General features: G+C 38.8%; 1 long non-coding RNA gene across 1 annotated transcript in view; it reads right to left on the bottom strand.

Moving 5' to 3' along the window:
* LOC142017824 (uncharacterized) overlaps window positions 1-22168 on the bottom strand; it is a 79663-nt gene extending 57495 nt beyond the window's left edge. Inside the window, exon 1 of the long non-coding RNA XR_012646599.1 lies at window positions 21994-22168. This is a non-coding gene — a long non-coding RNA (uncharacterized LOC142017824). The remainder of the gene's footprint in view (window positions 1-21993) is intronic.
* Window positions 22169-27990: the final 5822 nt, after the last annotated feature.

The raw sequence follows: 27990 nt of genomic DNA, 5'->3' as shown, positions 1-27990 counted from the left end.
CAATGTGCAACCAAGGCTCAATAACCAGGGTAGTGTTGAGTGCTCTGGTAAGCAGCTGCCTGCACTGTGTACACCATAGCACAGGAGACAGAAAGGGCTAACTTCTTACATGCCAGCTAATGTCCTTATGAGCTAGGAAGGAGAGGAGGTTCCCAGAATATGGGTGTGGAGGCACTTAGAGAATGATGTTGGGGAAGGGGAGAAACCCACCACTATCCCCTCTATGCTTACAGCAGCTGTAACCACCATGTAATATTAACTATAAAAGGTTTTGGACATAGGCCATGGATGAGATCTATCTCACCAGCTTTGCTGGCAGCTACACATAGCAGTGCAAAAAAACAAACAAAAAAATTCAGTATCTTCCACTGTAAGAACACGTATTAGGAGTAGGGTGGAGTACTTCATTACATAGCACCTATGTGGCCTAATGGAAAGACCACCACTGTGGGACTATCTGAGGTGGAGGAACTTTTAGACAAGTCACTTCACTGCTCTATCTGTGAAATGGGGATGATAATGTATACCACTTTTCACCTGTAGATGCCAAAGTCCTTTTTACTATTACCTAGTCACAGCAAACATACGTGAAAGCTACAGCTGCATAAACGACCTTTAACTCCTACCAACAGGTGTATGTGTATCAAAGAAATTGTAAGATTGCTTTGTGTTTGCTGGCTTCCTTCTAGAATGTTAAATTCAGTAAAACTCAAATGACTAAAAGAAGAAATAGTTAAGCTAAATGTTCACAAAGCCTTAAGTCTGCCCTCTGAGCAATACTCTGGCTTGTCATGTAATGGACAGACACTACTTGCACTTGCCCAGTACGCAGACACTGAGCTTATTCCCCCAAATAAAATATCACAGAATTTAACCACCACATTTCAAACCTTCTCACCCACGTGCACATTTAAAAGCTGATCTTGTCCATGCCCATCAGTTCAGTCTGTCAGTTCCTGGTACCACACTCTTGCCAAAACCCATGGCAAGAAGACTGCACTGACCTGAGGCTGAGCCAATATCTACACAATGCAGTATTTAAGGGATCCAATCTGGCAAAAGGTACACATGCCCTTCTTTCTTTTGATCCTTTGTGAGGAGGGGTCTTGGACTCAGATCTGTCATCCAATACAACTAACATAGTGAATTCAGTTGAACTGCACGCAGGTAATTCCCGATGACGATGGCCAGATACGAAGTTTAAAGAGACTGCACCTAAGGTTGGGTAGATATTTAACTTAACCCTAAGCTTGGTTTTCCTGAAACTAATTTTCCTCAGCTCATCGACAACTTATGCCTTTCTAGATCAATGGCTGTCCTTAAGTCTACATTGTGACACATTTTGGTCTTCGATCTAGCTAGGAGCGGTGCAGTTCTAAATTGCGGTCAGTGTCATGAAGCAATTTTAGATCCCATAAGAACTCATTTAGTTTGTTGCAGTTGAAGGGACAACTACCTTGATTGCTGCCTTTGGAACTGGCTTTGGATTATGTAGTTCAAAACCTGAGACCAAAACTAAGCCATATCTGATGCACAGAAAAAAATTTTGGATGAAATACTCGCTAGTGTTTAAGGAAATTAACACTGACAGGTTGGAGCAGAAAACCTCCTTTTTTTTTTTTTTCCAGGGCTTTGTATATGTTTGCCCCAGCTGCTTTAGATGTCTTTCTGGTTTTCTGAGAATTAGGCAAGGTAGAAGATTCTTGAACTTCTGTCATACATTTTTGTCTATTACTATGTGCTAGTAGGTCATCTGTGGTGGTGGTCTTGGCTCGTCTCAGATCTAACAGTCAGTGACCTTAAGCTCTTTCAGCTTCTCCAGAAGCTCAACAAATGAAGCGTCACAGCAATTTGAGAGCAATTCAGTATAGGAATAGTCAATGGTGAACATTTAAAAAAAAAAGAAAAGATTCTATATCTCAAAAGAAGCAGTACGTCTGTTTTTGCTTTTTTTTTTTTTAGCTTTGGAAGTTGTTGGCCAATCCAGAACAAAGGTTTTACCACACTACTACTTTTGATGGGAATGACAAGATCCAGATTGTCACTGTCTATATGCCTCAGAATGTGGCTGGCTGAATGATGACATGAAATCAAACTAATTTTGAATATCTTTCCCTAATGTAAATGGACATGTCCCAATCAATTTTAGACTCCAGGATATTGCTTTAAGGAACTGCATGAGAGAGGTTATAGCCCATTTATTTTAGTGAGGGAAGCTACCACTCAATATAATGCCATTCAAATCTATTATGAATCACCAGCCCTAGATGAGCAAAGCTGTATCAGAACTGGTTTGGCTCTAGAGGCTTCCTGCATTATATGGTTGGTACAATTGCCATAAACAATGCTGAATGAATATTCAGCCAGTTTATTTGAGATAGTGATAAAAGTAGTACAGGAGGAGTTAAACAACTTGTGTGCAAAATCAGAGGTTTTTAATGATCACATCATATCAACTAATGTTTACTAACTGATCATGCATGTGTGAGAGAGCCAGGACTCCATCCTCCCTCCAATCACATGGTCATCAGATGATGGGAGCCATAGATTTCATGTTAAATACTATAAAATTGATTTCTCGCAATAGATACTGGCCTTTTTCCTTCTATTTTCCACCATCTTCTAAGGGTTCAAGTCCATGACCAGGCCTCTCTTCTGTATTCCCATAAGCACAGCTTGCTGTGGCATCGCTGAACTCTTTAGCCATCAAAGGCCTCTGAGAGTCCATAGGTATTTCTCGGCAAGTGAATTGGATTGCAGACACCTGCTGAAGCCACTCACTGAGATGAGGATGGTGAGCCAACAGTGCACAATCAACCAACATGTCTCCTTTCCTATTATGCAGAACAAGCCATTCACACTTCAAATTTCCCCCTTGCCTAAGCCTCTAATTCCCAATTCAACCTTTGTGGGTTGATAAAATGTTCACTTCTTGTGACCACCCCCCACTTTTTTACCATATGAAATTTACCAGAAGTGCTCCCATAAGTGGGCTGTGCAGTAACTAACCTCAAGCTCCCTGACACTGAAGAGAGGGTTAGACAGAGTTTAGGAAAAAGCTAAATATGTAATCTAATCTTCCTCCTCTCTCCTTTAATCAGTCACCACTGAGCTCCATTCCTAACATTTCCCCTTAGCCACCTCAGTATCTCCAATTACCACTCCAGTGTCTTGCTCTGAGTAGAAAGCAATCATTTACTCTTCCTGATCAGCTACTGCACTACAGTCCAATTTTCCTGTATTTATTAATCCGAAATCACTGCTCGGGCTTTTTCCCAATGAAATGTACGTGTTGAGGCAGGATTTCAATAACCTGTTCCTCTTTCATCCCACCTTATGAATGTCTTGCCTTTCTTCAAGTCCCTAAACTATACACTTCCCCAGTCCCTTTATCACAAACATTAAAATCTATTCAAACTTTCTTCTGATCTAATGAAGCAGGATAGTTGATCCAGACTAGTCAAAGACTGATAGAGAAACTTTTTGTGAAGGTCTTGCCAGGAATAAAACTTCAGTCAAACTCTGACCATCTCTGAATTACCTCTTTATCTAAGCTCTTGAATACTGCATTTTCTCTTGTACTGGCAATCATTAAATACATGGAAGAAGATTTCTTTCAGAATGTGTGTCTTGAATGACTGACAGTCCTCAAATTCAGCCCTGGAAGTTGCTCTCTCAAAGTTTTGGGGAAGACCACAGTTAAAAGCAGTGATCTTGCGTCCCATAGCCATAGTGGAGAAAATAATTAATTTTGAACCATATAGACCATTAAAAGAAACTAGAAGATTCTTTTCAATGATAACAAATAGGCTCACTCAGATGAAGAGAGTATCATGGAAGGAAGATGGGACAGGTCTGGACAAGAATGCATTTAACAATGGTCCATATGGTTCTTAATAAAATTACTTTTTTGATGTTGCTAAACTCTGTAGAATCTAAAGCAATCTGCAGAAGGGACAAACACCCAACTTTGAGCAGCCTTCTGGAGACTAACTTTCAGGTTGTAAAATGTTTTGAGATAATTTGGAAAGGAAAACACCAAGTACTTTGGACTAATTCCTTCACTTTGTGTGGCTTTACGCTATCACCTTAAATGTTTCTTGAATTTTCTCTAAGGGTATGTCTATATTTTCCGGGCATTTGATATGCTGTGATCGATCTTCGAAATCCAATTTTGCTGTCTGAAGATGCAGCAAAATCGAGCTCTCTGGGCTCAGCCATCAACCCTGGTACTCCACGTCATCACATGGAGTAAGGGACATTGGTGCAAGCCTGAAGACCCTGAGCTACACTAGGGCTGAAAATCCAACCCGGATATGGTGATTCTAGCTACACTAATGGTACAGCTAGAATTGTGTATCTGGGATTGTGTTTGTTGCCTAGTGTAGACCAGGCCTAAATGCTCAATGAGATCAAAATGGAAAAGGTATAATGGTAGTATTTGAATGGGAGTTGCTGTGTGTTGGTCTTTCAGTTCAAGTAAGTATACACAACTCGATTTTTTTTTTAAATGTACAATCAAGTATGGAGAAAAAAATCAATACACAAACTGTTTTTTGACTTCTAACCAGAAGATAAATGTTGCCACCAAATTTTAAAAATCAAATGTACAATATGTTGTTAAAAATATTAAATAGAGTATAATATCCATTATGTTTTTTTGGACGACTAGAAGGAACGTTCAAACATTCAATTCATTCAGTATTGTTCAGATAAGTCTCTGAGACTGGGAAGAGGAGTATAAACTTTTCTCACTTTATTTAGAAGAGCTACTACGCATCTCAACAGTTTGAATATTTATTTTGATTAATTAAGATGCTAAGCTAGTCACTCCGTGGGCAACTTGTCTTCATTTTGGTTAGCCTGATATATAATTTTTAGCTCCTGATTTCAATATGGGCAAATCATATAATGTAGTCCAAAACTGGTAACAATCACATCCCTTTTGTGGTCATTATTTTCTAATTATATGGGCATATAAAGCATGAGACTAAATGACTTTTCTAGCAGATGGAGTATGTATATAACCCCACTGCTGCCATTATGAATGTGACTGTAGCAGAGAGCAAATCAGATAAGGATTGAACAGGCTGCTCAAGGACAAATGTCTACATGTATTCCTTTAAAGCCTATATACTGTTTACATAGTATTTAGTTTTCTTAGATATTGCTGCTGGAGTGTTTTATTTTCAAACAATTAAAAGAAACAGGAACCAGAGATGATGTTCCTTAGGTCAGAGCTAAAATAAGGTTTAGCAAATCACATTACAGTAAGTAGTTAGTTTGATAGAAAATAGCGTTTAATAAGCAGTGTTATGTTTGCCCATCTCTAAAAACACGAAGCCACTGCAATTATGCTGCTTTTACCCTTAAGAAAAGGCTCACTCCACTGAGTTTGGAGCAGAATGCTCAGTGACTGAAAGTTATGTTTAGACAGCTGGTACAGTTAGAGGTCTTACAGAAATGGAAAACAATACAGAGAGTCTTCATTCAGATATGTGCTCATATTACGAAAGTGCCTCAATAACTCTTTATGTATGATGACTAGCAAATTTTATTGGGCAGGAAATAGATTAGTTGAAAAATTATTTTCCTTTCCCTTGCAATGAGTCTGAACTAGAATTCATTCACATTAATTCAGCAAGAGAGATGCTAGCCCTTTCATGTTTCTGCCTTTAAAATATTAGATTAACTCTTGGAGAAAGAAGTTGCACAGTCCCAATTTTCTGCATTTGTTCTGCAGTGCTAAGTGCAAAAATGGAGCATGAAGTTCACCAAAGATGTACTGAAGTCACAGATCAGGGATTTCTATCCACTGCGAGAGCTGCACGTTCAGAGCAAAAGGAGAAAGTCGGCTAACGTGTACTTTGTAGAAAGTCTTGTAAATTACCTCTTGGAAATCACCTTTCTGCATGCATTGCACACCCTTGGGAAAGGGGCATATTTGATTTCAGTGAGCTTTGAATGAGCCCCTAAAGCCTGTGTGGGTTCATGGGGTTTCAAGGCAATGCTCCAAACTCCTACCATTAAGCTCAAATGGCAGCATTTCTTGGAAACTCTAGGAAAATTTCTGGACCCATTAAGTCAGTGGGAGTCTTGCCATGGTCTTCAATGAGGCCAGGGTTTCATCCTCAACTTCAGAATTTTTTTCCACCCAAGGGAAAAAATGCATTTCTCAGATTGCTTTGATTACAAACTCCAGCAAATGTGAGGCACCTTGAGCATGTCGGATGGATTGATTGGACCTTTATAGCATTCACCAGATTTGACACTTAAGTCTCAGAAGGTTTTAGCCCTGTGAGGAGCACAGAAGATGCTAAAATTGTTCATAAGAGCAGATGTAAGAAGACCACAAACTGATGTTTTGATTATCTGATTTTGTTTGTTAACATGTAATTGGCCGAAGATGACTAGTTTGCAAATGGTCTGGTTAAACTGACAGTAAAAAGGGATTTTGGCCATGGCATATACACCAATATCTTCCATAAAATCATAGTATTATTGGACTTCATTTTAAAAACTCTGAATGCTGCTCTTCTCATCAATATGTTAAGGTCTCTCTCTTGGTATCAAGAAGTGGTATTCTCTTACAATAAGAAACATGACATTTACCTGCACTGCAACTTAAACTGTGTATGGAAGATGGATTTGTCTCCTGTTTCTTTTGTTGTCTTTATAACTTAACTTTTATAACTTATTTGGTTTTACTTATTCAAAGTTACAGGAAATAGCCTTTTGGACATGAACAATCTTGGTAAATTATCAAATGGATCATTCCTAATTCACTAACTGGCTGTTTCCAATAGGCTTTTCAGGGATGGAGTCTTAAGAGCCAAAATTCAGTATTATAGAACTAACTGGAACTTCAGACTGAAGTTAGTGCCAAATTCAGTTGCCATAATGCATGATGATCATCTTAAAGGGGTTATATAAATCCTTGTATTCTGCACATTATATTTTATGTACAAAGGAAAACTCATGTTTTTGGTAGTTTTTTTCCCTACCACATACCAATGCTTGAAGCAAGGATAAATCTGCAATATGAACTTAACCACAAAATAAAACTCAATGAAACTCCTAACACAGGACACAAATAAGGGAGAAAAGAGGAAGTTTGGCTTTAGAAATAAAATGTTGACAGATTAATCCCACGGACTAAGATAACTAAATGCTTTGTTTTGACTCACTAGTTTTGGTGGTAACTTCTCTGAACTTCTGTTTCTCTTGGTTAAATATTTCTCCTAGTTTTTTAAGCCTGGTAGCCCATGGTAGAAGTTATGGGTTAACCTAATGGGTTAACTTGTATGATTCCCACTGTTACCATAGGAAATGCTGTACTTTTTGCAGAGTAGGCAGTCCGTCATATCAGACGACGTCTTGAGCTTGCACAGGCTCATTTGGTTGTGGACTCGCATGTGGCTGAGGAGCCAAGCTTTGAATGGCATGGGCATTCACAGTAGGGGGGCAAGGGAATTGTCCTGGCTCTGTTGGTGAGGCTGCTGCTGTTGCTTTCTTCCTCTCACGAGCATCAATGAGGCATACGCATCGCTGCTCTTCAAAGTTGTCATACGCGTGGCGTACAATAGCACGCCAGCCTGTTTGGTCTTTTGCATGCTGCTATAGCTGATCTGATTTTAAACCAGCATGAGCAATGTTGGCCTTCACGCAGTCTTCATACCTCTTGTGAGGCCTACCTTGATTCCTTTTGCACTGGGAGAGTTCACCGTAGAGGAGTTGCTTTGGGATTCTTGACTCCTCCATTTGTATGATGTGCCCTGTCCAGTGAAGCTGGGCTTTCAGAATCATGGCTTCAATGCTCGTGGTTCCTGCTCTGTCCAGGACTTCCAGGTTGTTAACTCTGTCCTGCCATCAAATGTCCAGTATTGACCGCAGGCTGCGTGTGTGGAAGTGCTCCAGCAGTTTGATGTCTTCTGTACAAGGTCCAGGTTTCACAGCTATACAGGAGACTGGTCAGGCCTACAGCCTTGTACACTCTCAGTTTAGTGGACTGTCAGATAGTGTGCTGATTCAACACTCATGCTTTCAGACATCCTCGTGCCCAGCTGGCCTGGCAGATTTTGGCCCTGTATAAATGTACCTGGAAGTGTGGAGTACAGGTGTATAAGCTGTTCCTGGTGGTGGTGGTCATGATGTTTGCTTTCTAAGCAATACGTAATAACAAACATTTGTACTTCTAGTCTCAGAGGTGTAGTTGTTAGTCTGTAGCTTCACCAAAAGAAAAAGGCAGTCCTGTAGCACCTTTGAGACTAACAATTTTATTTAATAGGTAAAGAGCATTTATGGGTAGTGATGAATCAGTCCGAAGTGGGTCTTACCCACAAAGTTCATTACTTAATAAAATTGTTAGCCTTTAAGGTGCTATAGAACTAGTCTTGTTTGAATTTCTAGATACTTCAGTCAGAAAAAACAATTTCCAGATTTTATTTCTCCTTGTATCTCAAGACTGTATGGACAAAATCTTGTTCTTGCAATTATAAGATATATTTCTGGTGCTGGGGTAGGCAGAGGACTCTGCTAGCTGTGAAGCAGGATCAGAATCATCCTCAAAATAAGAGGCAAGATATCTGAAAGAGGCTGGTGGGCGAACAAGTGGAATGGTTTTGGATGAGTTGAACCTGACTGCTGCTATTTAAAAGAAGTAAATGTGTTTCTCTGACTCCATTCTACTCACTACCACTCATCCAGTTGCAATCTCGCCCTGTTGCTACACCCACTGCATGTGTATCTACTCCGTCTTCCTCCATGCAGAAGTAAAGAGGGATAAGGGGATCTAGCTTCTGTGCACAGTACAGTATGAGAGGGGTAGCCATGTTAGTCTGTATCTCCAAAAATAGCCTATAAGGTGCCACAGAACTTCTTGTTAACAGACATTTTGGAGCATAAGATTTTGTGGGCATAGTAATGCATCATCTATGATGCCACAGGACTTCTTGTTGGTTTTGCACAGTACAGGGCTGTTTATTTTCTGCAGCGAGGAACTTTCAAGTATTAAAAATAAATGATGAACTAGTGAAGGAAAATATTGGTGCATATATTGTAATGAGAGGTTTATGTAGAAATGAGTTCAATTATACTTTTGGACTAGTTTTCTGTAAATATGAAATGAAGGTGAAATGCCAATTACTGATCAGAGGAGGCCTGATCTTGAAGTCCTTTTTTCCGGCAAAACTCCCCTCAAGGATTCTAGTTATAAGCCTTTTGGGCAAAATCCTGGTTCTTTTTGCAAAACTCATTGGTTTCATTGGAGCCAGGGTTTGATCCCACGGGGGTATAACTCTGTCATACTTGCTGTTTGTACACATGAAATCAGTCAATTGTTCTAGTTGTGATAACAAACAAAAACAGTATCAGAGAGGTATCCAAGTTAGTCTGTATCTTCAAAAATGGCAAGAAGTCCTGTGGCACCTTATAGACTAACATATTTTGGAGCATAAGTTTTCGTGGGCAAAAACCCGCTTCATCAGATGCATGAGTAGGGAGGTTTCAGAGGAGGGTATAAAGAGTGAACCTTAGTCAAAGGGAGGGCCAAAGTTGACAAGGTCTGTTCAGTCATGGAGTATGTGGCCCATTATCAGTTCATGTGGAGTTGTGAACATAGAAAGGAGAAATCAAGTCAGTTCAGTCAGGGAGGATGTGGCCCATTATCAGTAGTTAATGTGGAAGTGTGACCATGCAGAGCAGAGAAACTGCTTTGTAACAGGCCAACCACTCCCAGTCTCTGTTCAATCCCTGGTTGATGGAGTCAAATTTACAAATGAATTGCAACTCTGGAGTTTATTTTTGAAGGTTTTTTCTTTGTTGTCAGACTGCTACTTTTAAATCTGTCACTGAGCGTCCAGGGAGACTGAAGTATTCTCCTACAGGTTTTTGTATGTTAATGTTCCTGATGTCAGATTTATGTCCATTTATTCTTTTACATAGGACAGTTGCTCAAATGACACTGATCAGCCAAAAAGGTAGCAAGAAGGGTTGAACCAAACTTTGCAGAACATAAGCATAATACAAGTGGCATATTAACAAGCTTTCTTTGTGACCTGACATTGGTATTTCAGCTTTGTGTCAGTCTTAGTATTTTCAAGTATGTTTGCTTGCCTTGAATAAAGGTGTTTCAAGTGTCCAAAGCCATGTTGGCCCCAGAATACTGGAGAGACAAGGCAAATGAAGTGATGTCTTTTGTTTGACTTGCTCCTGTTGGCGAAAGAGAGAGGCTTTAGAGCTACACAGACTCAAACTTCTTTGTTTAGCTCCAAAGCTTCTCTTTCACCAACAGAAGTTAGTCCTATAAAAGTCATTACCTTACATACCTTTTCTCTCCAGATTGGCTATTTTCAAATTACTATAAAACGATACATTTAAAAGCATGTCTCTCATACAAACTTCAGGTAATTAAACTCATTCGTCAAAGAAAAGTGTAGTAGTTTAGTTTAGTTTAGGATTGTTTTAATTAACTAAATATAGGTCAGTGAAATCTGATGCAGTTCAATAAGGAGAAGTGTAGAGTCCTGCACCTGGGGCGGAAGAATCCCAAACATTGTTACAGGCTGGGGACCGACTGGCTCAGCAGCAGTACAATGGAAAGGGACCTAGGGTTATGGTGGATGAAAGGCTGGATATGAGTAAACAGTGTGCCCTTGTAGCCAAGAAGGCTAACAGCATACTGAGGTGCATTAGGAGGTGCATTTTGAGCAGATCTAGAGAAGTAGTTATTCCTCTTTATTCGGCACTGGTGAGGCCACATCTGGAATATTGTGTCCAGTTTTGGGCCCCCCAGTATAAAAAGGATGTGGATTTGCGGGAGCACGTTCAGCGAAGGGCAACAAAAATGATTAAGGGTCTGGAGCCCAAGACCTATAAGGATAGGCTGAGGGATTTGGGCTTGTTCAGTTGACAGAAGAGAAGACTTAGAGGTGATATAATAGCAGACTTCAACTTCCTGAAGGGGAGCTCTAAAAAGGAGGGTGAGAAACTGTTCCCAGTGGTGTCAGATGGCAGAACAAGGAGTAATGGTCAGAAGTTGAAGAGGGAGAGGTGTAGGTTAGATATTAGGAAAAACTACTTCACCAGGTGGGTGGTGAAGCATTGGAATGCGTTGCCTAGAGAGGTGGTGGATTCTCCATCCCTTGAGGTTAAGTCCCGGCTGGACAAGGTCCTGGCTGTGATGATTTAGTGGGGGTTGATCCTGCTTGAAGCAGGGGGCTGGACTAGATGACCTCCTGAGGTCCCTTCCAGCCCTGTGATTCTGTGATTCAGTGCTCCCCATTCACCAGGTTGGTTCAGGCTGCATAGCTTTGTTTCTTATTACGGGCAGGGTCAACTGGACTTCTCAAAACCATTGACATTTAATGTGGAAGGAACTCTGATACCTTGGAGACAAGTGGCATTTGAGAAAGAACTCATCCAAGGAAGTATCTTAGGCATATCCATATCTCCTAAGGGAGGCATAACATATTCCAGCATTTAGCAATTCTATTTATTGCAAGTATAATTAAGACCTCTATGATGCAAAGATGAAAATAAATCTTATGTGCAAGCCCTTATGGGTACAAAAACCCTACAGAAACACAATCTAGTATCTGGTTGGGTATTTTTCCTCATCTACAGCACAACTAAAATTTCTGTCCACGGTGATGCTTCGTGAACATCATGTATTCTTCTACTACATTCTCTTTTGTTCTAGTACCAGCTCTTCACAAAATGATTTGAATTCTCAACTGCAATAATACAATTTTGATAAGTATTTGTGCACCAGTGAAATTGAGTGACTGCATTTGCATTAAATCTTGATCATGAAAACAAAGCATGTGATTTCAGGAGGGAAAAGAAATAGTTTTAGTAGAAACCAATTCTGGTTCTGTGGTGAACTACCATGTTTATACTTAAAGTTGCTTTAACAATCTGTTTCAAAGTTAATTATATATTATATTTATATTTAAAAAGAAATTTGTTACCCTAGGTGACTTTGACGTATTTGGGGGGAAAAAAGTCCCTCTAATATATTTAACCCAATATGAAATTCAACCTCCCAGCCAAAAGCTTCCCTTTTAAAAAAAAAACCTGAACTTTAAGCACTTTTTCAGCCCCATCTCACCCAAATATTAGAGTGAAAGCGCAAATCTTGAAGCATCCACTGAAGTCAGAATTTTGAATCAATGGTGGGAGTTCATTCTGAAAAGTAAGAGCCTTTTGAAGGGAACACACTATTATTCACCCACTCTAAGTCAATACCCTCTGCTCAGTGTAACTGACCTGTGAAAGGCAGTCTCTTGGGCTGTGTCTACACAAGCCCCCTTCTTTCTGAAGGGGCATGTTAATGAGGGAGTTCGAAATGCTAATGAGGTGCTACTACCATGATTATGCACCACCTCATTAGCATAATAGTGACCATGGAGATTCAAAAGTGCTGCTTTCAAATCACATGCTGCCTGTGTAGATGGGGGGGCCTTTCAAATTGATCCCCAGGACTTTTGAAGACTGGGAGGTCCTTTTGAAAGGCCCTCAGCTACACAGGTGGCGTGCAGTTCAAAAAGTGACACTTTTGAGTTCCCACGGCTGCCATTATGCTAATGAGGCACTGCATATTCATGGCAGCACCTCATTAGCATCTTTTGAACTCCCTCATTAACATGCCCCTTCCAAAAGGCGGGGACTTGTGTAGACAGTGTTGGATTGCTGGTACAAAGCTATTTAAAGCTTTCTAGGTCAACTTTTAAATTCTTCTTCTCCTGCACTCCTCGAAATAGCCTGTATAGCTGCTCCATCACCAAATGGGTGTCACTTAAATTTTCATCTTGATTTTTTTTGTTTAAATTCCTACCTCAAAGTAGAGTGCATTTTAGCATGCACAGCTCAATGACCACATCTGCACTTGGGCAAAATTTCGAAATAACCATGCTTATGGCCAAATTGGAGAATACTAATAAGGCACCGAAATGAATATTCAGCACCTCATTAGCATGCCACCAGTCGCGGCACGTTTCGCTCACACATGGCTCATCTGCACAGGGGTCCTTTTTGAAAGAACCCTGCAAACCTCAAAATCCCCTTGTTCCTATTAGCTGAAAGGAATAAGGGGATTTCGATGTTTGCAGGGGCCTTTCAAAAAGGACCCCCCCATGCCACATGCAAGCGAAACGCATCACTTTTGAAGTGTGGTGGCCGGTGGCATGCTCATGAGGTGCTGAATATTCATGTAGCGCCTTATTAGTATTCTCTGGTTTGACCATGAGCACGGCCATTTCAAAGTTTTGCCCAAGTGTAGATGCAGTCAATGTGGCCTAGTCTACAACTGAATGGTGCAGTTGCAATTTCTTTGGAGGACATGGATGAATAAAAAAAGCATCCCAATGGACTGACTTTAACCAAAGCACCTGGGGGGGAACAAAAAAAAAATCTTCCAGAATGTATTTACAGGTTTTTTTTAATGGATGCAAGGTGAGGATACCATTTTCTGTATCTTCCAAGAAGGAGGGCAGCCCTTTTAGCTTAATTTAGCAACCAGACAATTTCAGTACCTGTTTATCAAACCTTAACTATACGCACACCTGTTAAATGTAGTAAATGTTTATAATGTCACTTATTGAAGATAAACTTCAGGAAATTCATCCAATTACTTGTAAAAATCCAAAGCTGAATTACACACTTCATATAATGTGGCTCCCTTTCTTACTAGACTCTTGAGGAAAAATTTTATATCGGCCAAGCTCTAACTAATAATACAAGAAATCAATTTCCTTCTGAGAACATCAGTTAGCCAAAGTGCTTCTCTTGTTTTTCATGTTGTACATTTCCATAGCAAAGAGAATTAATTTAAGAGATCAACAATGTTGCTGCTGTATGTTGCATCATCTTTCTGTAATTCACCATACTGCATAATGTGCCATACCGGTTAATTTAATCTTGTACTTGGCTACTTAGAGCTACAGTCAGAGAAACGGACAAGAAGGAGGATTGGTTCAAATGTGATTTTGATTTTTATTAATTTAATGTGGTAACAGCCAATGGGGAGGGTGAGGCCACACAAAACACTTTGGGTGTGCTCTAAATAAATTAATCCTCAATTTCATGTTTTTGTTGATGTTCTGTACAATACAATGCATTTTGCAGTGTGTGAGACCTGCACAAACTTCCTCAAAGTTTAAAGTACTTGAAAAACTGTTGCACCTGGAGTTGGAGGGGTGGGAGGGGGACTGAAGAGGGCAAAGATCAGTATTAGGCATTAAGGCACTGACTAAACAGTCTTCACACTCTGAAAAGTCCAGACAGCCCCTGCAGTGTCATCTTACAACTCTGGTTCCTTCTATTCAGGACATAATAATCCATAAATACACTCAACTTCTCAGCAGCTTCACTTTCCTCTTATTTCTCCCCCACCCCTCCCATGTACATGAAGATATGAAATTTTAACCTCCATGTCTCTGGATAAACTTGGGGAGCTTCTTACCTCCTCCCTTACCATTGTCATTCAATATACATCTCTCAAGTGCTCTCCTTTGCAAATTATCCTTCTTGAAAAATAGTAGAAAATTATCTAAAATAATGCTTGAAGATTGAAGTTATATCTCAGCATATGGACAACATATCCTGGAAATCCACCAGATTTTTTTTTAGTACAATCCTACAACTCTGCAAATAATTTAACTGCAATTTTCTTTTAGAGACCATTTTAAACAAAGGCTTTGCCTAATATTTCATGAAAAACAGTTAAGTTTATTTTCCTTTTTAAAATTGATTTCAGACAGAAAACTGCACGGTAAAGGCTTTAGCGTACAGAAGGAATTTTTAAATATTGAATAAGATTAAAGGTAAAAAAACAAAATGGTACATGTGAATTCATCATACTACAGTATTAAATATTTCAGTTTTGCACATATTGCTTGTACCAGATGAAATCATAAAATGATTAAAATTTTGTCTTACCCTCTCTCATTATCCACATCTTACAGATTAGGGGAACAGATAGACTGCTAATACTCTGGTGCCTTGACAGTAAAAGTAGACTGGTGAAAGATATTCCATCAATAGCTCAGAGCCTACCCATTTTGCTTACTTCTTCTTTTTATCAGTGTATTGAATGAGTCTGAAGTTCCACACGGGATATTTCAGCTCAAGACTCTCTCATTTCACCGACCTTTCTCAGAAGCAGAGAAGAGATGGGGACAGACCTGCCACAGTTTCATTTTCCTAATGGGTTTTTACAACCTGAACAGAGCTGTCAAGACATTTGAAAGTATATGTGTAAGTACTTTTCAGAGTGTGCATGAATATTGATTAACCCAAACACTCTATGGAGAGAATGAGTGTGTCCTTTTATACAGAGCACCATCATAGCTGTGCATAGACGAACATAAAATTGTTCCAGTTCTCTGCATGTGATTGAGAGCAATTTCACTTCACCACAAAATGGCGGCCTGAAAGAAACTACTATTAAGTCTCATGCTCTGCAGGAGTATTAAATATCTTCACTTTGCAGAGACTTTTAGAAATGCTCATCCATGAATTGGTGATTTCAATCAATTAAGTAACAAAATATTTTACTAAATAGAAAACAGAATGGCTAAATATTTTTCAGCTCCACTCCTACTGAGACAAGAATCAGGTTAAGAACATTTAATTGCTTAAAATAGCGGAAGGATTTTGTGGATACTAAGAACCAGTTTTATAAGGTATTAAAGCATGTGCTGAACTTTAAGCACAGTCTTCCTACTGAAGTCAATTAACTATCTGTATGCTTTAAATTTAGCCATGTGCTTAAGTGCCTTGCTGAATCAGGCCCTAAATACATCAATATCGCAGGTAAACACAATCTGGCACCATGAGGACTACTCTTTTGAAAGAAGGGCCCACAGAGCATCGATATACACTTTTTTTGGAGAAAACTTTTGGGAAAAGGTGCTCTTATCTGTGAGAGGAAGAGGGATGCCAGAAAAAGGGCCTCATTCTTTCAATTTCAGGTTGAAAGAGTGCATTTTGTGGTTGATGCTCTGCAGGTTTTTTGAAAAAGGCCTGGCTTCTCTGGGGGGTGGGGGGGAGGGGACTCGCTACTGTATGCGCAGCCAAGGAGACCAGAGTCTGCCACCCTTATGCACTTTTTGAAAAGCACCTGATTCCTCAAGTCAACTGAATGAAATCAGTGGGACAAGTAGTAGAGTAAGATACTATGCCACATTTGTAGGCTTCACAATCCTAGACCTCAAGTGACTATACCCAAGATGACACTATTATAACAGATGGAATAATCTCTTATCTTAAATACTGATAATGTTTTGATAACAGCGAGCAAAATGCTTATGTAAATTAAAGTGGAGTATTGTACCTAATCAAAAGTGCACACTTTCCGCCTTTTCAGCTAAAGAAAGCACATTTTTGTTTAATTAGGGCCAATCACATGATTAGCTGCAGATAAACAGGGAGGTCAGTGGGAATTTTGCGTTCACATTCTGGTGAGAACTGCTTCTTGTGCCTTTCCCTTTGGTATTTGAGCAAAGGGCCTGCAACAATAACTACATGTCTAAAGCATTGATTAATCCCCTGTGAGGTAAACAGGTGACTGTTACCCTAACTTTTGGAGCTGAGGAAATTCACGCAGAGATGAAGTAAGCATGCCCATAATTTATTGGGAGAGCTGGCATAGAAACCAAAATCTCCTGATTCTTAATACCATGCTCTTTTTTTATTTCCAAAACTGCAAATGCAGGAATGACCTTAAGGATTTTGTGGTGTAGCTGATGTTTTCAGGCATATCTACTTATTTTGTTCATTCAAACCGCCTGGTAGCTTTTTGGTTTTTGGGTTGTTTTTTTTCCCCCTGCTGTCTTCTCCTTTGCCTCAGTCACCGTGATCCAGAAGCATGACTGAGGCTTTAATGAAACTATCTTCAATTGAAAAAGGATATTTCACAGTGGCCAGAGATTTATGGGGGGGAAATCTCGTGATTCAGGCTCATAGTAATGAGTCCCAATTGAAGCATAACACTAGTTCAGGCCTTGACCAGCACAGAAATTCTGCATTTGATGGTCATACCAATAACCAGTCTTTGTTTCTATAACTGTTGTATAAGGCCCTATATTGGTTTTAGTCAGGATAGACCCCTTAGAAGGGGAAAATTTGTCTATCTGCTTGGCTTGCCTGCAGATTAAGAGAATTTGTAGATTTCTGATCTATTATGTATCCCTTAAGTACAATAATTTTTGAATCTCAGTAAATGTTAATCCACAATAAATCTCTTACTAAACCTAATCTGAATTGTAGATGGGAGACCTTGTGCTGCAATCTGTGTCAGTTTTATCTGTAGCCTGTATGTGTACACATTCTCACATAGACACCAGCTACAGAAGATAAAATTTTTGCACACTTTACAATTTATGACTCTGTTTAGGAGAGTGGACGTAACACACATACGCAAGCTGGTAATGACTGTGTTTCAGACACTACGTTGGGTGCACAGTTAAACACTTCAGAATTCTGCTGGTAATAGTTTAAAATGGTTGAATTTGAAAAGCACTACCTTGCTTGCATCTTCCAGTATGTTCCCTCCCTTAACTGTAATGCACATTTGTTTAGATTTTTGTATATCGGACAAAAAATAAATGGAGAGAACCTGTTTCCCTGGAGAGAGAAACAGATTTTTTTCTTGTCCTTCCAACAGGAACTTAGTGATTTTTTTTTCCCAAGCACTTCTTGCTTTCCAGTTTTCTATACCTAATATAAATTAAATATTGTTAATTATTTCAGCTCTGGCCAGAAGAGATGCAAGACAAAAGGGAGATTGATGCCGCATGCTTCACAATGGCTCTACTGATTTCTCTACTGGCCCTTCTCTGCACATGGTCAATTAGAATTGAAAATTCTGTGCTGATTTCATTTGCTGGAATTTTAAAGCAGGTCAGAAAGAAAGATGTTATTGAAAGGAAAAATCTCATCTAAATGAGAAAAGAACACGTGGCTATCTGGTCTAATGAAACCATCCTGAAAGTCATTTAAACTCAGTTGTACACTTTGCTAAAAACTGACGGAAATTTGTTTTACATTAAAACATCCTAAATGTTTTTATCCATACATGTGCAAAGCTCTGTTCATTTCCTATCTTTGATGCATGAACTCATTTGACCCCACTATCTATCTTACTGAATTTCTGGCAGGCAAAGTTTCTGTTGCTCTTGGGCTTCTTTTGCTACATGAAAGTACCAAGACAGCAACCCACTTTCTGAAAGCTTTCAGTGATCCCAAGTAGTAGCTACCCATGGCTGATTGTAGCTATACCAAAAGGAGACATTCAGAGGCAATATTTAAAAAAAAAATGCACTAGAACTGGGAGTGTCTATGCATTGTGCTGTAGTGTTTACACAGCCAATCACAGTCTAGCAGACCATGTGGAACAGACATAACTCCTCATTTTGTATGGATTAAAATCAGGAATGTGTGTGAATTTCATGACCGCTTTGTTTCATCAGCAACAGCTATTTACAAATTTAAGAAAAAAGTGCATTAGCAAAAAAGGCCATTTTAAGAAAAAAGTATGTAGATTCTCCAGTACCAATGGCTGTATTTGCAAAGGCATTGTGCATCTGCAATTTACACTGATTTTTTTTTTTTTTGACAGAGCTTGTTGCTTGCTTATGAAAATGGAGCCACTGTTTATAGACTCTTACATATCTATCTGTCCTAACCCAGGAATTAAAATTTTGGGTGTATATTTCCTGTGCGACAAAAAGGATCTACTTCAGCTAGGCATAGGCCATGCATAACATACATTTGCTAGGTGATAAAAATTCATCCCAGTTTACAGCTTATATATACCCCTTACCTTAAGTTTGGTAGGAGAACTGATTTTTATGTAATCCTTCAGGCTATAGGAAATGCATGGGGGGAGACTACTAATCAAAATTATTACCTTTTAGCAAATATGCACCAGCACTTTAGTCTGCAGCTAACATAATGATTTATTTTCTTAAACATGCAAAATATCAATGTAAGGTTTTATTATTAAGGGTAATACCATAATAAAGGGGAAAAATTGCAAGTAATGCAGTTGTGGGAAATGTATGTTTATATGCTTGTATTTTTTTCCTGGTATAGTCATCAGTGTATTGAAATAGCTAATTATATGTTATGCCTTTTCAAATAAGATATACTAAATTGTTCTTTCAGAAAGCTTTTAATTCACATTAGAATCTGGATTTATATAATTTTAATATATCAATCAAGTTCATTTCTTTGATTAACACTCTAGAAGCTTGCAGCCCTATTTAGCGTATTGAATACTATTGTCATTAGATATAACTTAATATTTTCTATTTCCCACCCCCCTTCTTTAAGAAACTTAATAGAAAGTTTTATAAACTGCTCAGCTCACCCAAAATAACCAGCATATTGGCTATCCATATTGGGATCCTGTTTGTCTTATAGGCTCTTGGCTGGGGAGGTGGAGGGAGGGTTGGGTGGGGGCAATAATGAAAAAAAAAAGTTATTTTTTCCCTAAAAGTCAGCTGGTATTTTAATTATACCTTACTGTCGTAAACCATGTCAGGTGATATGCTTTTTTCTTTTTTTAAGTATGTACTGTATCTAAGTATGTTGAAGTGCTATTCACAGTAATTTGATTTTTTTAAAAAATCTTTTTCCAGATCCTCTATACTATTCATGTAGAAGCAATGAAATGCATACGAATTTCAAAGAATAAATTTCATGAGTGTACATTTAAAAATTAGATGGAAAAAGGTCTATTCTTTGAACCTACTGGGGGTCTGTGCTAATCCACCCCTGGCCACACCAAATTAATGCAAGTGACTATTTTTAGAAGTATTGTGTTCAAAAGACCAACTTTCTGGAAGTAATGAGACACAGCCAATCCCTGTTTCTCCAGGGAGTGCAGTAACTGCCTAACAATTGGAAGGCCAGATTCCAACAGTCAAAGTGACTACCTCAAATAACCCCCTCCATTTAGACGTGGTTTACCCACTGGCATTTGAATACCACCAGATTTGAAGGTGCTAAAAATAATTCGAACTGTTATTCTCTAAAAGCTAATCTTTTTCTAAATATTCAAATGTAGGTCCCTGAATTACTGGGGTATGTTATGTATAAGTAGTATCCACTGTAGGCAGTGCTTCTACATAACTGTGGTCTACCTGAGTGACATAAAGCATGCAGCACATATGTACAGGAGTATACTATTTTGTAAATATAAAGTAAAAATCAAAATATTAGCTGCATACTGCATGCATCAAAATGTAGTACATCATGTTATAGAACTATCTGGGGTGCATGAATATATATATACTGAGGCGTACAATTATTTTAAAACAAATGAAAAATCATTTATAAAATAAGACTTGAATCTGCTCAGAGTAGGAGAAAAGAGGTATTTTTGTCTTCAGTGTGTCGACACTATGGGTAAGACTTCTATGCCTAGTCTACACATACCAGAGAAATAGGGTTGCCGTGCATTGCGTGCAGCTTCCTTGATTGTAGAGGGGGAAAAAAAATCTGGCTGCAATCCAGACAGGCTAGCATAGCGCTCTGTTGATCATTATGTCTAGCCTTCAGGTGTCTCAGCTCACAGTGGGCGGCAGTTGGGGGAGGTGTAGATAACAGGAGAGCAGACAAAGAAAAAATGGTGTACTTAAAAAGATTATATGAAAATTCATGTTGAGTTTTTCTTTTAGAAAATAAATTCTTTGTGTTCCTTTCTCCACAATGGGTGCATGTGAACATCTGTCCTGGAAGATTTATTTAAGCCATACTTAGTAGTGGCTGAGCCTTTCAACATTTTTTCTTTAATAGTTAACTAAAAAAAAGTATGAAAATCTTTCTTTCACTCAGACTCCCATGTTTCCTTACAGAGCCAAACTCGCTAGGTTGAATCAGACTTTCTTTTCTTTTTCTTTCTGTTAGTCCTGTTAAAATACTTTCAGAATTAACTTTTTTAAAAAAAGATTTGGGCTATTCAAGGATTTCTTACTTTAAATGCAAAAGGATAAATCAATGTGCTGTTCTCTGTGGGTTAATTTCATTTTCTAGCAAATGCCAAAGTGGGTGGGGGGGTAGGCTGGGAGGCGAACACTTCTGCTTTGTCTGTTGCTTCTGTTTGAGAACTCTTGTAAATCTTAGAGGACACAACTTAGAGCTACTCAGATGATCTTGTGAGCAAAGATCTTGGTAAGCTATCAAAATGCATCTTGTTATAAATGTCTTATTCTCCCCTCACCCCCAGCTTCTGACATTATTCTATGAAGAGCTTCACGCCTCTTCCCAGCCCTCCAGGATTCTAAGTAAATTCTTTCTAAATGCAAGGCAGGATTCAGAAATGTTTAAAGCAGTCTGTTGAAACCCCTCCTCATGCCGAACAACTCCAGATGGAATATTTATTACCTATGTGGTGTTTTGTTTTGTTTTTAAATACAACCAAAAACCCCTCTCCTGCCCAAGAACAGTGAAAAGGATGGGATGGGAACTTTGCGTGATTGCATTGTTCAGAACATACTAGCTATTTGCCCCCATAGTGTCTATGCTGTCTTTCATGGCTAATTATAATAACTGTCAGATGTCTGGAAAGTCTGGACTGCCCTTGCCAGAAGAGACAGCAAAGTTTGCTTTTTTTTTCCCTGTTGGGGACAGATCACTCTTGATTAAACAGAGTGCAAAAAAAGTAAACATACATTTGTGGGCGTTTTTGCCTTCATTTTTCTTTATGAACAACGCAGCACACTGGCTATGTTAGAAAGCAGTGTGGCATGCAGCTCTTATGCAGACACTGCCCTGAGGGATAAATGAATTTTTCCTTCCCCTCCCACTCCTTCTTTTACTAAAGCATGCAGGAAATATTCCTGAAAGATTCTCCATTGTCTTCAATAATTTTCAACAGGCGCAGATAGGCAAAAATAAAAAGACCATAGTTGAAAGGTCTGATGCGTGCAACACGTAAATAGCATTACACTGCACAATTTGAGGGTAAAAATAAAAATCAGTACTCACAATCTCCTGTTGCCAAGCTGTGCGAGTCACTCTTTCTTTCTGTAGAGAGGAGTGTGGTAGGTGAATCTCAAGGGTGCAGATCCCAATTTTAATGCAGAAGGAAAGTACAAAACTGCTTCATTAAGTCACTCGGAAGTCAGCCACTTTTGCTCCGACATCCCATTGCTGCTGTGCAAGCTGTACAATCTGCAGTTCTGAATTGAACTAAATACTGCCCATGTGAAAGACAGGGGAAATGCTGTCATGTGGGATACATAAATCCACCCTATTGGCTATGAAGGCATAACTTAGGCATCATTGTTTTTCCACTACTGGTTAACAGTGAAAACAGACTAGCTTTCCTAGCAAGTCCTTTTTCCCTTCTGTGTGTGGAAGAACGAGTGCAGGATTTTACAGTGACAGGGTTAGTTAAGAAAGGGACTGAAGTCATCCTTTCACTGAGTCTGGTGGGTGGGGATTGGAGGCTGAGCTTCTGTGTCTGTGTCTTTTCTGCAGTCTTGGCTGGGCTTTGCATGTAGCAAATACTTGTAGTTAATTTTGGAGATGAAAATAAGTTTGTATTTGGGGGCAAGGAAGGAATTTTGATTTTTTGGATTAAGGTTGAATATTAGAGTGTAGTATGGTGGCTTTATAGAATTCATTACTGTGTTCTAGTTGATTGAACAGATTTATTATCACTTTTCATTGATTTACCAATTTTAAGCCCAGAAGGAACCAGTATGACCATCTAGTCTGATCCCCTGCTTAATTCATCCTATGATTCCTCTATTGTGCTCAGTAAAGTTGTGGTTGAACTAGATCATTACTTTTATAACTCTGTGCAGTTGCACAGTTATATTAACATTATAAGAAAAAGCACTGAAATGTCATAAACTTCATTATGGCTGAAATGTGATATTGCAAGTATTCTCCATGAGGAGAGAAGATCCACTCTTCTCTATTTAAACGTTCTACCCATTTGCCTCATTTAGTTATGCAGGCATCAGCAGTAATTTGAAACATTCATCAGTCACGTGTGACATAACTACTTCAATTAATCCTTATTAAAAAGAGCTTTCTGAAATCCAGCATGCACACGCACACAGTTGCAGAAATTAGAGCTAGGAGAGAGCTGTCAGAATTACCTAACCCACCTTCCTTTCAGTTCAAGATTGCTCCCTCTTCTATATTTCAAGGGCTTTCATTCAGTCTTTTTTAAATATTCTGCAGATTTGCACTTCTGTAAATTCTGAGGGAAAGTATTCTTGAGTGTAAAGGCCCAATTCAGCAATCAGATAGCATGTTCCCATTTGGAAGCTCAACAGAGCTATTTCAGAACTTCCATTATGGTAAACGTCCAAGTGTAGACAAAGCTCCTCCTGCATAGACTCCATGTGTTGTCCCTTACTGAGCTCTTGGCATGTGGAAATTTTACTACTAACGAACCTAACCAGCACTCTTACTACTTTTCTCGTTCCTGCTAGTTATTCTTTTGTGTCATCTTTCACTTCTTGGTGTTTGCTCTTTATTGGCTTTCATCACATCTACCCTTGTCATTACTTAGCTTAATACAGCATGCTAGGTGTAATGGCAGAAAAGCCATATTGAAGGTGGAGCTGTTCTTTCCTGAGCCTGTGCCTCCATGACAAACTTTCACATTATGTATACAGAAAATATAAAATTGTCTCCTACATATTTGACAGGCCAGATTTCATGAAAAAAGAATACATTAGTGGTTATTACATAAGGATTTCTTTCCATCAGAGAATGAAGCAGAAACCACCCAAATGAATGTGTCTCATGTAGTTTTTTCATCTTTCTGGTGCATTAAAATTGCCACCTAATCTCAGTATATTTATTGAAGGCATGCTTCATCAGCAGTGAACTGTACAAAAATTCAGGATTAACTATAGTCTTTGCCCACCAATAGATAGCTGTTTAATATGAGAGGAAGGATATGGATACGCACATCCATTACATGGCACAAAGGATGGAAGCAGACATGTTCTCCTGTATTTATATACCTCTTCAAGTATGCTGGGGCCCCAGTCCTAAACCATGCCTATAAATATGTCCACCATCCAACTAATTAATACTCCACAATGCTTGCATCACTGTGGTAGACTTCACAGTTTTCACATCTTTCTCACTCCAAATCTGATTGGGCTTTAGTCATTCACTTGAAAACAAACCTTGGCTCTCTTAGGGGAATTATAGTGGTGTGAGTGTCATTGGAATCTGGCACTAGACCTAAAGGAAAGTGATCAGCAAGGAAATGAAACTTTTTGAGTGTTTTCATGTTAAAAATCAAGTGGCCTCTACATTTTTGCTAGAGGTCTCTGTGGCAGACTAGAGAACTTTTAGGACTGTGATATAAGTACCAGGACAGTTAAATCTGAATCTTCACAAAGGGAAAAGGTGATTTTTTTAATTAAAAAAAATTGCCATTTTAATATACGTATTTAAGGCAAATTCTGGGCAAACAGGTGGGACAAAAATCTTTCTGGCCCTTTTAAGTAAGATCTGTGAGTTGTCATCCTCCTAGCTCTGTGCCAGATGAGAGAATTTGCAAGATGACAGGTGTCAATATTTTCCAGCAGTATTACCAACACTTCCACTGCTTACTGGGCTCTTACAAGACAATTAGGGGTAAATTACAGCTAAATAGCAGCCCAGAACACAGAGAGCCAGGACTGGTGACTGAATAAACTTTATGGGACCACAGGAAACTTGGCCGAACCCATGGTAAGTGGTCATCCAGCTAACCAAAATCATGCTGGAGTATGGAGTTTGCTGGACAAAAGCATTCCAGATTAGAGAGGTTCAAACCTGTAAAGTTGAAACATAATACAAGCAGAAGAATCATTTTTGGGAAAAGGAACAGCAATGTCAGTTTTTCAGCATTTTGCTTGTGAACAAAGAAATCCCAGATCATTGCATCTTCCCCTTTAAAAATACTAAGTACTAGTTGGCAGTAAAGTAGCGGAAGAACACAATTTCTGCCCATGCAGCAAGTTGAATTATAATAGTCCCTTGCAAGGACAAGTACCTGTGTGCTTCACTGAAGGAGACTAGAGCAGTAGCAGAAGATCCTTTCTTTCATCCTTCCAACGATGTGTTCATCTTCAATAGAGCCTTCGCATCTGGACTCCAGAACACTAAGGGTGCAGAGTTGCAAACCCTGGGAGACTTTTTTTTTTCTCCTTTTCCTTTTTTACAGTGCTGGTGGTCTCTGAAACTTTGGTTACTTTTACAAATTTAATTAGTGGTAATAATAATAATTAACAAATTGTACTCAAGCAGTAGTTTCTTTGGGAATTATTTTTAAGCACTAATGGCAGTTTTTGAGATGTTTGTGTGGTGATTATTTCAAGAGAGCAAATGTACATCTGACTACAGTTTGCACAGTTCTGTTTTCTCAAACACGCCAAGGATAAGTGGCATAATATTCAGGGAAATGTAGGGAGTTGTCCAAAGTGGTGCTCTACAGATACTTCTCTGGCCACATCTGGGTCTTGGAGGTGGGCAGTGTGCCTCTATCATGAAAGGAGAGAAGAGAAACTATTGTGTGACAAACGCGCAGGTATTCTGATTTTTTTTTTTTTTAATTTTCAAGATCTCGTCTGAAAAGTCTAGAAGCAGACATTTTGTTCTCAGGGTTGCCAATCATAAATTAATATTGAACTTAGTTATACGCTGCAGAGACAACACATATATGCATATGTACAGTGAACACGCACTGTTCTCGTGGGGCTTTCTGCTGAGTTTATTAAAGTGTAGAACCGGAAGGGTTATTGAACAGTCTTCTAGTCTAGTCCACTGCACTCAAGGCATCAGGTATTATGTAGCCAATCCTTGACTTCTGTTTGTCAAGCCTGCTTTTAGAGATCTCTGACAGATTCCACAACCTCTCTAGACATTTATTGCCGTCCTTAATTGCCCTCACAGTTGGGAAGTCTTTCCTAATGTCCCATCTAAACTACTCTTGCTGCAATTTAATCCCATTGCTCTTTTTGTCCTATCCTCCAGAGGTTAAGGAAAACAACTTTTCTCCTTCCTCATTGTAAAAAACTTACGTACCTGAAAATCGTGCCTCTGTCTTCTCTTCTCTGGAGAAGTACTTCTCTGGGTACTGAAGATAAGATGAGTGATCTATAATACCCTGAGTTGTCCTTATTCCCCTTTTTATACATTGGCTCCATACTGGCCTTTCTCCAGATTTCTGGAATCTTCCCATTTTCCGTGACTTTTCCAAGATAATTACTAATGGTTGAGATATATCTCCTGTCAGCTTCTTGAGTGATCTAGCATGTATTTCATCAGACCCCAGTGACTTGGTCATCTAACTTGTCTAAGTAATTGTTGTGTGCTTTTTGTGGGTTTTTCCCTATTTTGCCTCAGATCCTTCCTCATTTTCCTTAACAGTGACTATGTTAGATATCCAATCGCTACAAAACCTTTTTACATAAGTCACTTATCCATTAAAGTTATTTACCCAGCAATTACAATGTTTGCTTTTAGACTGCAAGAACAGCTTTACTGTGAATGCCGAACACACTTTTTTTTTCCTATCTCCCCTTCCTGGTTGCTGAGAAAACATGCATATGTGAGAAAGCTAATTTGAATCAGAGAACCACATAATTCTCATGTTAATGTAGTGTTTTGCAAAAGTGCTTTTATGATGATGCATATACATGATGATACTGAGTCATGAGGACTATGGCATAGTATTAATATGGCTATGTACTGTACACGTGGTACAATTTGTCCCTCCATCATTGTACATAATTGTGTATCATATATTGAAAGGCAAGATCAAGGATTTATATTATAAGTCTTCAGATCTAAACATAACCAGCATGTTGGGGTGCTGTACTGTATGAAGCAATTGATCTGAATATTTTATATCTTAATTAGAAAATCAAATGTAGTTCAGTAGCATGTGTGCTTTTCAGGTTTTGTTTAGCCCTACAATCTAGCTATTTTAATCATTTAATCTTGCTACAAAAATAGACTATTACAGTATAGATTGTGAACATGTAAATTAGCTTGCAACTTGAGTGGTGTCTGCTAAAATCTATATTGGTGTACATTTTAGCCCCTGCTAAAAAAAAATCACGCTCTACATTGAGAATGTGTTACAGAAGAAAGAAGCAATTACAGAGAACAAGGGCTATGCAAGAGTCTGGAAGAAGATTGCAGAGGGCAAAGAAAAGTCACTACAAGCCCATATATGGGAGGAAAAGTGGAAGATGGAAGAAGTAAGGCGTCATGGAGTCTCTGAAAGAAGGAAGGACTAGCAAAGATTGGACGTATGGTGGCATTGGATATGGCTTATTTGTTTTTCTGTCAAGCTGTTTGTTCCTTTGGATAAGAACAGTCCTGGGATAATATGAAGAGAGCTTAAGTTATAGTAAGAGATTTTTTAAAATAAAAAAAGGTAAAGCAGGCTTTCTTGCATATGCTATTGAACTGGCTATTGATTGTTTAAAAAAAGGCCTTCTGTTCCAGTGAACCAGCCTGTGGAGTATCAAACGCATGGGGAACAAGTAGTCAGGTTGTAGAGTTTCCATTTAGTTAAATAAAATTGCCAATGTGCTTATTAATGATACAATTGTAATTTTGTCTGGGTTTTGAGAGTCACAATGGCTTATGGATGAGGTTGCATGTGTAAGTTTGAAGTACTTGAGAGACTTTTTTTTCAAAGGCCAAAAGAATAGGTGGTGTCCAACTCCCTTTAAAAATAAATGGCTGTTGGGTCCTACCTTCTTTTTCTCCAACTGAAAATCTTTTCCCTCACTGTCCACATTGGTCAAGTCCTGCTGAACATTTTAACCAGCCTTACAGGGAGAATGATGTCTTTGCCCAGAAGTGCCTTGGAATCCAATGGGTCATGACTACATATATTGGAAGTTAATATTTGTGCAGTTACTAATATTAAACATACAAGTCTGATATGTTATTGCTTCACATTTTCCTAGGGTTGTGTTTTTAGGTGAAAGAACTAGAATGAGTTAA

This window comes from Carettochelys insculpta, chromosome 9 (assembly GCF_033958435.1).
Source record: "Carettochelys insculpta isolate YL-2023 chromosome 9, ASM3395843v1, whole genome shotgun sequence".
In the NCBI taxonomy this organism is placed as follows: Eukaryota; Metazoa; Chordata; order Testudines; family Carettochelyidae; genus Carettochelys; species Carettochelys insculpta.
The sequence above is the reverse complement of the archived record's forward strand: the minus strand, read 5'-3'. Positions and strand labels throughout refer to the sequence as shown.